A 17,142-nucleotide genomic window follows, 5' to 3' on the forward strand; every position below is an offset into this window, starting at 1 on the left:
TGTTGGCAAGAGTTTCTCATTGAGCAGAGATAACAATTATTCTTTTGTAGGTTGAGCTCAGAGGTGGAGCTAGAAATTGTAATAGTTTCTCTATTCAAAAAATTAATGCAAAAAGGCTTGAGGGGTTTTTCCCAATTGGGTTCCCCTAGAAATCACTATGTATTTATGGTTTTTCTTATTGCATGTCTATGCATGTTGTTCTAAATTACGATTTCCATTATGAAAATCAGTAGAGTAGAATTGCATCTTTTGTTTTTAGTTTTAATTCTTGAGGAGTTGAAATTTCTATCAAATTTCTACATGGTATCAAAGCCCTGAAATCACATTAGAACTAGTATTTCAAACTTGTCTCTCAAGAATTTCAAATTTGTAACCTCACAATAACAATTTTTCTTTAGGATTGGGAGAGTGTATTTCAATGAGTTGAGATTGGAGTATGCCCTAGAGGGTAGCTTGAATTTCATAGTTTGTAAGGATTGAATGGAAGTAGTGCTTGATGATAATGGTGTGTTAAAATATATGAAAACTGATACTACAAAACCCCAATAGACTGATGCACAATAATTAGCCCAATGAAAGATGTTGCAAAGGCTAGGAGAATTCTTCTAAAAGGTATGAGGGACCATGTGGTCTCAAATATCCATGGCAAAGAGACATTATTTTCTATGTGGATGACACAGACTAAGCTATTGGAAAATAACAATGATTATAGAAAATTATCCTTGAAAGACATACTTCGAAACATTAGGATGAAGAAGAATGATATCATTCCACGGTATCTCTAAAGATTTACTCAAGTTTGTGATGAGCTTAGAGGGGTTGGGTTGAATGTTGTAGAATATGAAAAGGTAATCCTAGATCTTATAGGCCTTGAAACATATTGTCACAACTACCAGGACTCTGTGAATTGAAGGGAGAATTACCGAATTGGGAAAGGTTGTGGTCTGATTTGATTCAAGAAGAGTTCAAAAGAAATACTAGAGATGGAATATCATCTAGAGCAGAGGATGAAGAGATTTTTTTCTAAGTTGGAAAAGGGAAGAAGGGCAAAGGAAAGTAGAACCCGAGAAAAATTGAATTCAGCCAAGACATTGGCAAGACGAAATACTTAAGTAAGATAAAATGCTTCCACTTCCATGAATTTGGGCACTATGCAACAAAATGTATGCATAAGAATTCTACCAACAATCTTTCATGGGGAGAAGGAGGTGAATCACTTTCTTCACAATTTGAATTAGACTTCACCCTAGTAGCATGCATGGCTGGAATTGTTATGAGGAGTGTGTGGTACCTTGATTTCAGTGCCTTGTTCCATATGATAAGGTGCAAGGATTTTTTCAGTAGCCTGGAGGAGAAGGATCTCCATATGCATATCAAAATGGGGATGACGACAGGTACAATGCTACAAGAATTGGTACTATCACCTTTGAGAGGGAGAAAGCCTCTACGCTTCACCTCAAATATGTTATGTTTGTACCTGGGCTAAAGAAGAACATGATCTTTGTAGTAGTATTGGAGGATAGTGGATTTGATGTTATTTTCAGTAAAGGGAAATCCTTTCTGAGACACTTAGCTACTAGGAAAGTGAAGAAAATCAGAGTTTGAGTGAAGAACATATACAAACTTAAGGTGGGAGATTCCATTGCATTGATTAGTAAAGAAAAAAAGTGCAGAGTCGAGATGTTAGAGAACTCAGACACAAGAGATTAGGTCGTCTACACCATGGTGCCTTAAAAAGCATGCAACAATTACCATGTGCCTCCCTAAAGGCTCCCTTGATGAGTAGGATGTCTACAAGAGCTGCACATTAGGGAAATATGTTAAATCCACTTTCAATGATAGGTATAGAAGAGTAGATGCAATCTTGGAGTGAGTCGACTCTGATGTTTGTGGACCATTTTCTATAGCCTCCACATCAAAACATAAGCACTACGTTATTTTTATTGATGATTTCTCTAGAAAATGCTAGATCTTCTTCATGTAGAAGAAGGATGATTTTTTCTCCAATTTTTTTGAATTCAAGGAATTGGTTGAGGAGGAGGTTGGGAAGAAGGTGAAAGCTTTCAAGAGCGAAAATGGATGTGAATTTGTTTTGCATGCCTTCAAGGATTTTTATTCCAAAGAAGGTATTCAAAGATAATTTATATAACCCCATAGCCCACAACCAAATTGGGTAACTGGGAGGAAGAACTAGAGCATAGCGGGAGAATCAAGGGACGTGTTGCATGATCAAGGGCTATTGTTACATCTATGGGTGGAATCATGCAACACAACAATCTACTTAGAAAACTAGAGTCCTCATACAATACTTGGTATGATCACACCTGAGGAATCTTTATCTGGGAGAAAGCATGATGTGTCTCATTTAAGAATTTTTGGAGCTTCATTTTATTATCATACCTCCAAGGATTCGAGGAAGAAACTTTAGCCTACAACAGAGTTGGGATTTTTTGTAGGATACACCGAAACTCCACTCAATTACCGAGTGTATTAACCTTCACTAAGGATGACGTTTGTGAGGAGATAGGTCAAGTTCAATGAGAAGAAGGCTATGATATGCTCTCTGGATTGAGATCTGAGTATCCCACCAAAGAAATAGCTTCTACCTCCAAAGGAGGAGCCTCTGGATGTGTAACACCCTCCTCCCACGTCTACCCAAGTAACCGACCAGTCGAGGTAAACGTACAATGAGAGCCTGCTATGATTGGGTTCAACCTCCTATGCGACCTTAAGGAAATGGATTCGACAGAAACACAACATACATAACTTCCACATCAGCTACAAGACCCCTGAGAACCATGCCAACACATCAGGCAGCTTGCCCCTGGGTCCCCTTGAAGTTTTTGATCACTTGACCTCTGGACGCTCTCATGCTATGGGCATGCCAACATCCAGGGACCTCTACACACTCTCATAGGTATGCAAGCAAGTGTCTAGGGACCATTTTGTCCAGTTATGTGCCAGCATCCCCGAGATTTGAGCCACTTTTTCAGGCCCAAAGCCTAGGTTACTGCCTAGAATTGAACGACATCTTCAGAACAATAGAATAACAAGGAAATGCTAGTATAAAATCAATCAATTGAATGAGACCTTGACTAGACCCGTACTAGCCTTGTTAGGCGTTTTGTTAAATATATCATAGATATGTAATCTACAGGTGTAAATAACATATTTGAGCATAAGAGTCTCATACTTATCTGAGATTCGCTATGATGCATTGTTTCCTTATCACTTTATCTACATTATCATCAATTAGCCCATGGAAACATTGTTCATTCATATGCAAGTAAAAACATGCTGGGAGCCATACATAGCCACTGTTGTAATACATATTCATAAACAACATAATAGCAACAGAAATACCAAGGATACAATAACCATATAATCCACATATAAACCAATATAATACTCATGAGATAAGAAGGAGAAATAACCTCATATTAATGTTGCAAAAGCCAACTCGGTATGGGACTACCAGGTTACACCTGACCATAGATTAGCTGAGCCAAATCTCTCTTCCACCAATCACCCTCATGCCATATTCCAAGCATGAATGTGGGACTCATAGCCAAAAAAAAATTACCAAACAAGCATGGATGCTACCGAAGTTCTCCACCTACACTGTGAGGAATTTGAATGCCTCCTAGTCTCTCAGGATTTATGGTAATCCATAGTCCAATCTAGGGATAATTAGGCCCTACACCGAGACCCTCTCTCCAAGATTTACCGTACATCCTATCCTGGGACTACTAGGCCCAACAGAGAGAAATCCACCTCTTGTCTTTGTTGTATATCCCACCATTCACCATAAAATATTCCTAGGCCGACCAAGGCACAAAATCTTGGCTTTACTGCAACCCACAGTCTAGCTCAGGCGTTACTAGGCCAATGGCTTTACCATGATCCATGGTCCAGTTTAGGGACCACTTGGCCATGTGTTTGTCATGTTCAGAGATCCACCTCACTCAGTTTTGAATCCATCCGACAATCCAGCTCAATCGAAATATGAGAACCCATCTCATCAAGGCTATCTAGAAATGTCAAGGCTAGGCTGAAAACACTGTCACACTTGGCAAAACCCATGCCATAACAACAAAATAACCACATGCAATACCATGCATGCCAAATCTAGCAAGGAAAATACACATGCAAATCAATCCCTGCAAAGAATATTGTTGTAGATGCTTGATCCTGCTTTTCTGTGCTTGTTCGTTCCTTCCTCTTGCCTTCTTCTCCCTTCTTGATATAATTCCAAAGAGCTCCAATAAAAATCTGTGTGTCCAAGAGTGAGTGAGAGAGAGAATAATGAGAGAGCTCCAAAATTGAACTGAAAAATGTCCATGAACTAATCCTCATAAGCCTTTTTATCAACAAGGCCTCCATTTTCTTCATTTTTCATTATTTTCCTTTAAATTTCTCCTCACATGCAACCTGTGACCTTTCACCTTCCTTTTCTATATATAAATATTTTATATATTTATGAGGTATAAATTTGTTCAATATAAAAGGGTTGCAAGTGTCTATATTTGACCAAACATTCCTTACAATAACTTCTCTTTCAAGCTATTAAGCATATCATTTTTCCATGTAACATTAACCCCTACACACCCAAATTTAAATATATATAAATAAAACTACTCAAAGAATCCCCCATAAGATGTGTGCAACTTCAAATGGATGTTAGAGAGGGAATAATTGGCACCATTTCTATAGATAAGGGATTCAAAATCACCCATGTAATACACACATAAAATTCACATCCAATATCGAAACATCTAGGAAGTTAACCAGGCGGTACGATTGAATAAGTATATGCTCATGAAATCTAAATTTTAAAGATAGAGCTTTATTTCCTTCTTTGCATCTTCTTATGTTGAGCGTGGGAATGTCGACTCTCTCTAATTTTATGCTTACAATTGCAATAATGCTTTGAAGGTTTTGATTGACGACCTGCATTATCATGATGACAATGAGATCATGTGAAGTACACCCCCATAATCGTTTATCTGATTTCTTAGGAATGAGATCATTTATTCCCGAAAATTTCACTGTCATCTTCATCTTCTTCTTTTTGGGAACTTGCAACAATTAATGGTCCTTAGAGAATATCTATCCTTCCTCTATCTCTGGCTCATTATAATCTTCATTATCACCAACCCAGATCCATCTTAACCTTAGATCTATCAAGCGCTGAGAGGGATTAAATCTCTTGAGGTGCAAACCTCTTTTTTGAGTGTGAAAATTGAGGAAAGGTTTGCACCTTGAGAGATTTGATCCCTCTCGGTGCATCATAGATCCATGGTTAATATGGATATAGGTTGGTTTCAATTGTGTGTGACCATATAAAATATTTAGAACAACTAATTCTTTTGATAATTTTAAATATGTTAAATGCATCTAAGATTAAACTAGTCATTTTAATTTAAACTTTTTCTAGTTACCTCAGTTTGTTGAGATGACAAAGATTTTTAATAACTTGAATGATGAAAATTGATGGAATACAAATTTTGAATACAAAGTGACAACTTAACAATATTGAATTATAAAAAATGTGAATAATAAGAATGTAGTCAATTACAAATAGTCTTCAATGTAATCAATCAAAAACTATTTTCTTCTACTCTTCTAATTATAAAACTTGTTAGTTTTGCCATATTTTGATATCGATCATATGAAAAGGGAGGTTGAAATTGTAGACCATTAAAATCTTTAACTCACACTATTGTAGTAAATTTCATACTTTGTCTCTCTTGCTCTTGATTATTAATAGTATATTTCTTCAAAATCAATCATTGTGACTTATGGAGTGTTAAACCCCAAGTAAGTTTCAATGGTGGTTTTTTTTTTATTATCTCATTTGAATGCGAAGTGACTAACACTATTGAATGCAGGGAATTGGGAATAATAAGAATGTAGTCAATTACAAATAATTTACAATTTCAAGAAGCAAACATTTTAGGTAACTGAACATTTTATTTAAGATGAAAATTGAGTTATTTTATTTATGGTTGAATTATCATAACATAGAAATCAATGCACATCATCAATAATTTTTGGTTTTTACATTAAAATCAATGCACACTATTGATATAATTACTTTGAAAGTAATGTACACCATATATCTAGTTATATCAGAAATCAACATCTTCATTGAAATCAATGTGTAACTTACAATCGTAAAAGAATGAAGTGGCTGCATTGGCTAAGGCCGTGGACTATTTCCCTCTTTGAGGGTTTTAACCACGCCCAGAATACTGGTGTATTGATCTGTGATCTGTTCGTGAGTGGTGTCCTTTGGTGTTCTATCTGAGGAACTTACCATGTAACTACATGGTATCAGAGCTATTTGAGGGCCGCATCTGTTGGTGATCCAAATTCAAAGCTGGTACAACTGCATCCAATTGTTGTTTCCTAGATCTACTGTTTCTAACTACTTTCAGACCGAGAGGACTACTATATTGTGTTAGTAGCCTCTGTTCCAGTGAGGAACCCCTTTCGTTTCACGCGAAAAGGTTTCCAGTAGCCCTATCTACGTCATTTTTAAGATCTAGAGGTATATAGTCTTTATTTGCAGTTCTAGCTATTCATCTCTCTGTTTATTTTGGTTTATTTAGCTCTTTGTTTTTTATTACTGGATCTATACCTTTCATTTCTATGTATGCTTTTTGCCCCATGACTCTGTGTGATTTGGGCAAATCAGAATCAAAAAGGAAGGATTTTTCTCATGTGTATGCTCTTTTCTACCACGCCTTAGTGTGATCTCAGAAAATCAGAAACATTGAGGAAAATATTTAGTTTCCGGCTAAAACTAACTTCAAGCCATAAGGTTTTTTTTTTGTATGTCCGTGTTGGGTTTTGTGGTTTTTTTTGTAGGAAAAAAGAGTTTTTTCAAGTAAACATGCACCCCAAAGCTTCGGTGACTAAACAAAAAAAACCATTTCCTCTTTTCCAAAAATTACTAACCTTTTAAACTAGCTCACTTGGTCCAAAGTTACTTTATGAGAATAGAGATCTTGAGTTTAAGTCTTTCTTTTTGTGAGTTACTTTTTCAAAAAGCACATGTAACTTATGTTTTAAAGTTATTTTATGTAAAAATGTTCTCACCCATTATAAAAAGTGAGTCACTTATAATTCTAAAGTCTCTTTATCTTTTATTTAAGTTACAATTTAGTGGATAACTCATAAAGTACCATTGTAAAAGTGACTTTCACTTATTTATAAAAGTGACTCACATAATTTTTTTTTTAAGTGAGCTAATTAGATTAAGTTTGGAAAGGGGGGGATTTATTTTAAATATAACATTATCATTCATTTCCACACATTCACACACTTTGTCAGAATATTCAATAACTTTTCTTCAAAAAGCCATAACTTCTTCATCCAAAAGTTGTTTTCAGAGCCCTTTTTTTTAATCAACCTAATTTTTCATGATGTCTCCATTGGAACACTTAGTTTTAGCATATACAACTTGAGTTTCTATTAAAATGGAAATTTCATGCCAAGTTATTCTTGACAACACCAAATACTTCCAATGGTGGTCCTACATTATGGATTTACTTAGAAGTAAAGGTCTTTACAGAATAGCCTCAGGCCAAGAAACCAAAACTCAAGATGAAGATAAGGCAACCAAATGGGAAAATAGGCAAGATCAAGCACATGGATTGATAGGGATGTCTATTTCTATAGACCTTATATTCCATATCACAGAACTTAATACTCCTAATGAAGCAATGAAATATCGCACTAAATTTTTTGGAATTAAAAATGAAATTAGAGCCCATCAACTTGAAAATGAGTTGCTTACATTGGAGCCCAATAATTTTTCTTCCATTGGAATTTTTTGTCCAAGTTCAAGACCCTTAGACTTCTCTTGGAAGGTGTTAAGGTTAAGAAAGAAGATGGTAGCCTTATCTATTCCATTCTTACTGAGTTGGGACCATCCTTCTCTGTGTTTGTTTCCACGTTCAATTCTACTAAAGAAGCCTTTATTTCTCAAGGACAAGACTACAAGTCCTCCTCTTTATATGTCTTTTGTGATTCTTTAATAAGAGAACAAGAAAATCTCTTATATCTTGGTCTTCTTAATCTTGCAAACTCTTCTAAGAAATACTTAGCCACCCAGAAGCAACCAAATTCAAAGAATCCTAAGAAGAAGTATCCTAAAAATAATGGTCCTAAACCAAACAAGGTTCCTAAGCAATTTTAGTCTCAAAATGAAAAATCATTTCAAAAAAATGATAAGGCAAATAAAAATAGAGGGAAGAAGACTAATAGACATTGCCAATTTTGTAATCAATATGGCCACTTAGAATCCAAATACTTTAAGAATATGGAAGCCTTGGAAGCAGTAATGAAGAAGCATAACATCCATTTGGAGCACTCTTTAACTTCAACTTCATCTTCAGGAATAACACTTTCTGGATGTGGTTGTCAAGCATCTTGGTCTGGTTATGCACTAAATGTATCTTCTTCTTCTCATTCTCATGAGTGGCTCATTGATTCTAGAGCTTCTTATCACATGGCCAAAAACAAAGCCATGTTTTCTTCCTTAAATGATTGTAACACCAAAAATATATATGTTGGTGATGATAGATCTCTTAGTGTTGTAGGGACTGGAACTGTTCATCAAGACAATGGTAAATTTAATGATGTATTATGTGTTCCAACCTTATCCTGCAACCTTCTATCTGTATATCAGATAACTCATTCAGGTGAAGGTAAAATCGTTGAATTTTCACCTTACGATGCTATAATTAAGGACCTAAGAGATCCTATACAGATTTTAGCTACTGACATTGCTGATGATTCTACAAGGTTGTATAAGTTTAACAACTTTGGGTCATAAAATCTTCCCTTGGTATTTATTGCTCATAATGATGAAGTGAGCAAACTTTGACATGGGTGATTTGGTCACTTAAACTATCGCTACCTTCAGAATCTATGTAAAGAAAATATGGTGACAGGTCTTCCAATGGTATCTTGCAGAGATGGTGTTTGTTCCAGATGTGTACTTGGAAAACATCATCGGGACAGTTTTGAAAAACATGCCTCTTAGCACGCCTTAGCCCCTTTACAGCTTGTGCATAATGATTTATGTGGTCCACTTTCGGTTGTTTCATTCTCTGGCTATAAGTATTTCTTAATTATTGATGATTTCTCCACACGCACTTAGGTATGCTTCATAAAACTCAAGAGTGAAGTATTTAACATGTTCTTGGCCTTTAAGGTCTTTGTTGAAAAACAATTTTGACATCAAATTCTTAATCTAAGATGTAATAATGGCAGAGAATATGTTAACAACGAATTCATCAAATTTTGCAGTAATAATGGAATTCAAATGTAGCACACTATTCGATATACTCCACAACAAAATGGTGTAGCTGAAAGGAAGAATCACACCTTAAAGGAAATGGCTAATTGTATGCTTCAATCTAAAGGACATAGTCTTAATTTTTGGGCAGAAACAATTAACTGTGCAAATTACATAGTAAATCGCACTCCTACTAAGGTTTTAAATAATATCACTCCAGAAGAAGCATGGAGCTCAATTAAACTAGATGTAAGTCAATTTCATGTTTTTGGAAGTGAAGCATGGGCCCATATTCTAGATGAGAAACATAAAGCTTTAGAACCTAAGAGTGAAAAACGTATTTTTGTTGGATATTCTGAAGATGTCAAAGGATATAAACTTATTCCACTTAAGTCCAAAATTGTTATCATTAGAAGAGATGTAAATTTTTCTGAAAATATATCAGCCTACGAGCCTAGTTCGGTAGATGTGCCACCTCACTCTATCCCTTCTACTTCTGAAAATATTTCTTCTTCAGATGATGACAGCGAGGATGACAATCCTCCCCCACCTTCTCAAGATCCTCCTTCAACTCCTGAACTTCTAAAATGGGTCCATGCTACTCGGGATGTAGTAGGTGCTCCTGCCAGTGATCCTACAAATCAACAACCTACACATTCTCAGTTCGATAGAGCCTCTTCTTTATTGGCTCAAGATTCAACGAATTATGATCCTGACACCTTTGCAGAAGCTTTAGGCCACCCAGATTGGGATGTAGCTATGAATGAAGAATATCATTCATTATTGGCAAATGATACATGGGATCGTGTTCCTCTTCCAAAGGGACAAAAACTTGTTAGATGCAAATGGGTTTACAGAGTCAAGTATGGACCAGATGGAAAAGCTAATAAACATAAAGCTCATCTTGTTGCTAATGGTTTTTCACAAGTTGAAAGAATTGACTATACTAAATCCTTCTCCCCTATTTCCAAAATGAAATCTATCTATCTTGTTCTTTGCCTTGCTACCTCTTTCAAATGGGAAGTCCATCAGATGGATGTTAAATCTGCCTTCTTGCATGGGGACTTGCATGAATAAATATATATGGCACAACCTACTAGCTTTATACAAACAGACTCCAACCTTGTATGTCGGCTTAAGAAATCCCTTGGGCTTGGTATGCCAAAATGGATAGCTTTCTTTTATAAACTAGCTTTTCTAGGTGTCATTCTGACAATACTGTCTTGTTACACTAAAAAATGTCACCATGACTATTTACAGTTAGGATGACTCTATCAACAGTCATGCTACCCTCTTAGGCAAGTCTTATGCCTCTGCTCTCCATGTCAAACTCCAAAAAAGAGAGAAAGTCTTTCTAAATGTATTTATCTCTGGGGACGCAGGTTCTCTCAAACTTACCTGCGGGGACGCACCCAATGTTCACAAAAGCTGCGTCTTTGGACGCTCTGTATGTAAAGGTGCAGGTGCGTCCCCCTGAAAAGGTTAAAATGCGCAATTTTCATCTTTAAAAAGTCACTTGTGGTCATTTCTAGAGCATTCTAGAAGGTTGTTCGACGTGTATTGAGCGCCTCCAGATGGTTCATGCACTCCTACCAAAGAGGAACTTATCCCATCAATAAGGGAGCTATCCCATCCAAAGAGGGGATTATCCCATTGATGGTAGACCTGATTAACTTCCTCTTGAGCACTATAAATACAGGCATTGGGCCAGAAGGAGAGGAGGTTGGAAGCTATACATTTCTAAGGGTAAATGCTGCAGGAATTAGGACTCCCATTTAGAAGCTTGTGAGGAGAGATTGCCATCTTTGCTTGTTCTATTTGGAAGTGGGTGAGCTTTGTCAAAGTAAAGGAGAACTCTTGATGGACCCTGGGAGGGACTTGCACAACACCAAGGCTCAGGTTGTATTTGTTCCTTTTGTTACCTATTAATGCAAATGAGTCCATTCTTCTCAATAACTTGTTATTTATGAGTTGTTTCATGTACTCCTTGGTCTATGTGTTAAATATGTTTTATTCTATGCGATTTTCAAGTGCTATTTAATCGTTTGATTGTTAGTGGATGCAGGTTTCAAAGTGAAGGAGGAGCTCATCCGGATCAGCGAAGCTGGACTGCTACAACAGCGCTGGACTACAGGTAGGATCTAAACACTTGATTTCCCATATAGTAAATGCATGTTTAGAGAAGGATTGCTCTTGTTTGTCTTGTTTGTCACTAGAGAGTCTTAGGCTCCTAGGGAGGTTGGTTGTGTCCGCACAATCGACTCTTTCCGCCTGACATGTCTACACCAAGAAAGTGGGAAAGTCTATTATCATTCTTGTTCTTTATGTTGATGATTTTATCCTTACTAGTAGTGATCCCAACCTTATAAACCATGTGAATTCCAACCTTAAAAAGAATTTTGAAATGACAAACTTAGGTCACTTGCATTATTTTCTTGGTCTTCAAGTCTTGTAATCGAAGGAAGGTATTTCCCTTTCCCAGTCCGAGTATGCCTATGATATTCTATGCCATTTTCACATGGAATACTGTAAGCTAACCCCTTCTCCCTTTCAGTCTAGAGCCAAACTTTTAGTCACTTGTACTTCTCCTGAATTTGATGCTACCTTATAATGTCAACTTGTAGGAAAACGTTTGTATCTAACCCATACTCATCCTGACCTTTCCTTTGTTGTTGGCCTTATTTCTTAATTTATGAAAAACCCACATGAAAGTCATTGGAAAGAAGCTAAAATAATACTTCGTTATGTTCAAGGTATAGTTCAGTTTGGGATTCATTACAAATCAAAAGCATCTCCTATATTGATTGGTTTCAATGATTCTGATTAGGCTATTGACCCTCATGATCGGAAGTCTACTGCAGGTTATGTGTTCACTCTTGTTTCATGACCTATTACATGGGCTTGCAAGAAACAAAGTGCCATTTCTCTTTCTTCAGTAGAAGCAGTGTATCATGGTGCCATAGAAGCTAGTAAGGAAGCCCTGTGGCTTCATCAGATCTCGTTAGAGTTTGGTTTTCAGTAGTAGCATCCGACTACACCTTGGTGTGATAATCAAAGTGCCATTCAACTATGCAAATATCTAGTCCAACATCAGCACAACAAACACTTTGAATTGCACATGCACTTCATCAAAAAGCTCATTCATGACCATGTTCTTGAAGTGCAACATTGTTCAACAGCTAATCAAGTTGTAGACATCTTTATAAAGGCTCTCATAGACACGAAGTTTACTAAACTTTGATTTATGGTTGGAGTTCAGGAAGTTGCACTAAGGGGGGATAGCCTCTAATGCCTCCTTCCTTCTCCTATTGCTTCATATTTGTACATCCTTCAATCCATCCCAAGTTGTTCTTAAGGAGGGATTTTAGGATATTTTGACACATAGGAAATAGTTAAGTATAACTTGGTCTAGTGTAGAGTTAGGTAAAGTGTGTTTCTTTACTATGTACTTTTGTAACTTACAATCCAACTATCACGATATGCCCTAGACATGAAGTGATCTGATAGTTCATTCTCTCCTCAGTATTACCGACACTTGATCCGTGGCTTAACGCCTGATTGGTCCATGATATCTATTTAGAGAGCATGGAGGGCCATTTGTAGTGTAACTGTTTGATCTGAAAATCACTCGTGGGTGATCTCAGTTAACTAATTAATGAATGAAGGTATTACAGACTCATGTGGTGGTGTGTGTCTATGTTATTCTAGGCAACGAATCAATCATATTTCAAAATACACAGACACTCGAAAATGGAAAACAGTAAAAGAAACACAGTAAGCAAATACAAGAACATAACAAATTAATAAGGAGTTCACCCTATCCTCCATGGCTACATATCTGGTCCAGCTTTTAGTGGCGGCCTTCTTTTATTGTGTCTTTAAAGCAGAGTTTTACAGTGAGGAGCTAAATTTGAGTCTCTTGAAACAGATAATGCTTGGTGGGGTGGTTCTTGGATTCCCCAAGCCATTAGAGTACACAAACTCTTTCCCTTTCCAAGTCTTGACCTTTCTGGTCTTTAATGGGAGGAGCCCAATGTGGTACTCAATTCCTGAAAAATCCTCACAGAGATTGCTTGAACTTCTCAAGCCTTCTATCTTCTCGATGCTACCTTAAGCTACAGGTCAGCTCAGCTCTTTGTTTTTCTGCCTCTTGCTTCACTGTCTCTTTCGTCTCTTTTTTTCACTATTCTCTTCTCTAGTTCTTCCTTGTTTTGTTCTTTGTCTGTTCATGGCTTAAAGCCAATCTGTCCTTGACTATTCACTTCCTCTTCTGCCCCTTCATATCACCTGCTACTGTTCGCTTGGAGTTCCCTGCCTCTGTGTCATCGCCAACATCTCACATGGAAGTGGCCACTTGTCCTCTCACGAACTGTGCTAGCTCTTCCTCAAATGGTTCGGTATTTTGGTTACATTGTGAAATGATTCATTAGCCAACTCAACAGTCAAATTGAACTTCAGTCTTTTATATGTCGCGGCTTAATTCCCTCGTCACATCCGGTTTCCCATCGGGCGCAATCTCCGCCGTCAGATCTAGAGCCCCCAGATCCTACAGTGTTCTCTCTCATCGCGCGGTTGACTTGCTCGACCATTAGCCCACAATGAGAGGCGGTTTTCTCTCTCATCCACCAAACACGTGTCGTGAAATGTATGGAATCGCTCATTCTCTACCCAAATCTGCTTACTGCCCAATGTGCCTCTGATATTCTGCCGGTTTTGGAGCGCGGGACCTGCCTTTTGCTTAGTGCTTTTTCCTTACGGTTTCCTGGCTTCACATGCTACCACTCAGGGCCTTTCCTTCTCGAGGGGTTTTGCCCAATGATGTGCGATTAGCACTAATCGCGTATCAAAAACAACCTACGTTTTCTGATCCAGACTTCCTAACTACTAGTTTTCCTCTTTTGCGGTCTCCATGGGCCTCGGTCAGCATGCTTTGACCGAGGTCCTCGTCGTTCCTTGCTGGCTACAAACTGCCACTGTCCAGAGGTCTTCCCGATTGCTCTTTGTTCATAAATTTTAAATTCTTTCTTGATTTGATACAGTCATAGCACTTTGATAATTTTCATGGATCTAATTCGGATCATGGCCTTCCCACTGAAAAAGATTTTGGACCACCAAAAGTTGGTTTTCAAGCATCGACTAAGTGAGGGTACAATTGTCTCACTTGTCCAATCTCTATCCACTTTGCACTGCTCGGCTTTGAACCCTTGAGCCCAATTCTGAGGTACTCAACATCTCCCTTGTGCATTGTCCTCACCTTCCTGTCCAAAACTGTGTCTTCCTGCAATTCATTAAGATATTCAAGTAGCAGGTCATCAATAGAAGGCAATTGAATCTGGTCTTCAAGATCCTCAATTAGTGAAGGTTCAAACAATCTAGAGCAATTTGCATTTACGATTGAGTAGATGTGCATGTAAGCTAGCAGATCAAGGCGAAAAGCATTCTCACCAATCTTCTCAAGTATCTTGAAAGGTCCATACCTGATAGGCTTTGGCTTTTTAACTTCACCTTGCATCATGTCCTTGCTGATATACAGCCAGACTTGGTCACCAACTTAGAAACTATTCTCCATCCCATGCTTGTCATGCCTTGCCTTGTATTTGGCTTGGCTCTTTTCCAATTGTTCCTATACTACCTGGTGGATCTCTTGGATCTGTTCAATGAACCTAGTTTCCCTATCCACATCACTGTGTCCCTCAGCTGTGGTGTCTTTACCAAAGACAAAATCCAAAGGAGACCTTGGTGTGAAACCAAAACAGGTCTCAAAAGGAGATCTCTGTGTAGAATAATGTTTTGCTCTGTTGTAAGCATGCTGCACATAACATAAATGTTCATCCCAAAGCTTAGGATGTTTGCTGCAATATCCCCTGAGTAATTGGATCATTGTCATGTTAACTACTTCTGGTTGGCCATCAGTTTGTGGATGAAAAGTTATGCTTTTCTTCAGTTTGGTGTCCATCAGTGCCCACAGACTTGACCAAAACTTCCCCACAAATAGGGTGTCTCGATCAGATACAATGGAAGTGGGTAATCCAAAATGAACCCATACATGTTCAAAAAATAGTTTTGCAGTTTGTTCAGTTGTAATCTGTTTGTTACAAGGTATCAAAATACACATTTTGTTGAACCTATCCACAATAGCATACATATTATCATGACCTTTCCTAGATTTAGGCAATCCTCCAAGAAAATCCATGGAAACACTTTCCCAAGGGTGAGAAGGAACTGGTAATGGAGTGTACAAGCCTAGTTTTCTATTACTGGGCTTGCTTTTATCACACATAGTACACCCTCTTACATATCTAGAAACTGTCTCGTTAATTTTTGGCCAATAACAAAATCTTTGCAACTATGCAACTATTTTACTTACCCCAAAGTGACCTAATATTAGAGAAGTGTGTGCTTCTTGAATTATCTTTACTCTTTCAGTTTGTGGAATGCATAAATTCCCACAATGATATAAGAGTCAGTCCTTTACATAATAATCCAATTCTTCTACTCATTTGCCTTGACTTAAAGTTGCATATACATCTTTAAAGTCTATATCTTGAGCATATTGTTCAATGTAGCTCTCATGTAACACATAATTATGCTTAAGTATAATAGATGCATTTATAATGGGTCTAAATAACATGTCTGCAACTTTATTGTGTATGCCCTTTTATATCTGATGACTATGTGAAACTGTTGTAGAAAACCCATCCATCTATAGTGTCTTGATTTTTGCAACTTAGTTTGGGAGTGTAGATATTGAAGTGATTGATGATTAGTATGTATTACTGTCTCTTTACCCATTAAGTAATGTTTCCACTTTTTCACACTCTGTACTAATGCATAGAATTCTTTATCATATGTAGGATAGTTAACTACTGCATAATTAAATGTCTCAGAATGATAACATATGGGTTTACCATACTGTGTCAACACTGCTCCCATGGCATAGTCACTGGCATCCGTTTGGATCTCAAATGGTCTTTGAAGATCAGGCAGTGCTAGTATAGGTGTTGTACTAATCTTTTCTTTCAAGGTGTCGAAGGCGTTTTGCTGTTTGCCTCCCCACTGAAACACCTTGTTCAATCCTACTAAAGCATGTAAGGGAGCTGCAATTAAGGAAAAGTTAGAAATGAACTTCCTCCAATATTGTGCTGCTCCTAAGAAGCTTCTAACTTCTGTAGCAGATTTGGGTTTAGGCCAGTTTACGATGACTGCCACCTTAGAGGGATCTATATTCAATTCACCATCCCCTACTATATGACCCAAATAATTCAGAGATGTTTTGCCAATTTCACATTTTGAGAGTTTAACATAAAGTTTTTCTCTTTTAAAAACATCTAGTGTCTGCTTAACATGCTTTAAGTGTTCTTCCCATGTTTTTCTAAATATCAGAATGTCATCCAGATACACAATAACAAAATCATCAAGAAAAGGTCTGAGTACATCATTCATTAATCTCATGAAAGTAGAAGGAGCATTAGTTAAGCCAAAAGGCATAATGAGCCACTCATACAATCCTTGCTTTGTTTTGAAAGCAGTCTTCCATGAATCTCATTCTGCAACTCTGACATGATGGTATCCACTATGTAAGTCTAGCTTAGAGAAATAAACAGCTTCTTTCAATTGATGTAAAAGATCATCTATGCGAGGAAGGGGATAATGATTTTTTATTGTCATCTTATTCAGTGCTTGATAATAAATACACATTCTCCATGAGCTATCTTTGTTTCTCACCAAAACGATTGGTGACCCACATGGCGATTTGCTAGGTCTGATGAACCCCTTCTCAAGCAACTCCTGCACCTGCTTCTTGATTTCAGCATTCTCTAAAGTGGACAACC

This window comes from Pinus tabuliformis, chromosome 6 (assembly GCF_031772625.1).
Source record: "Pinus tabuliformis cultivar Carrire ecotype Pingquan chromosome 6, CPIR1, whole genome shotgun sequence".
In the NCBI taxonomy this organism is placed as follows: domain Eukaryota; kingdom Viridiplantae; phylum Streptophyta; class Pinopsida; order Pinales; family Pinaceae; genus Pinus; species Pinus tabuliformis.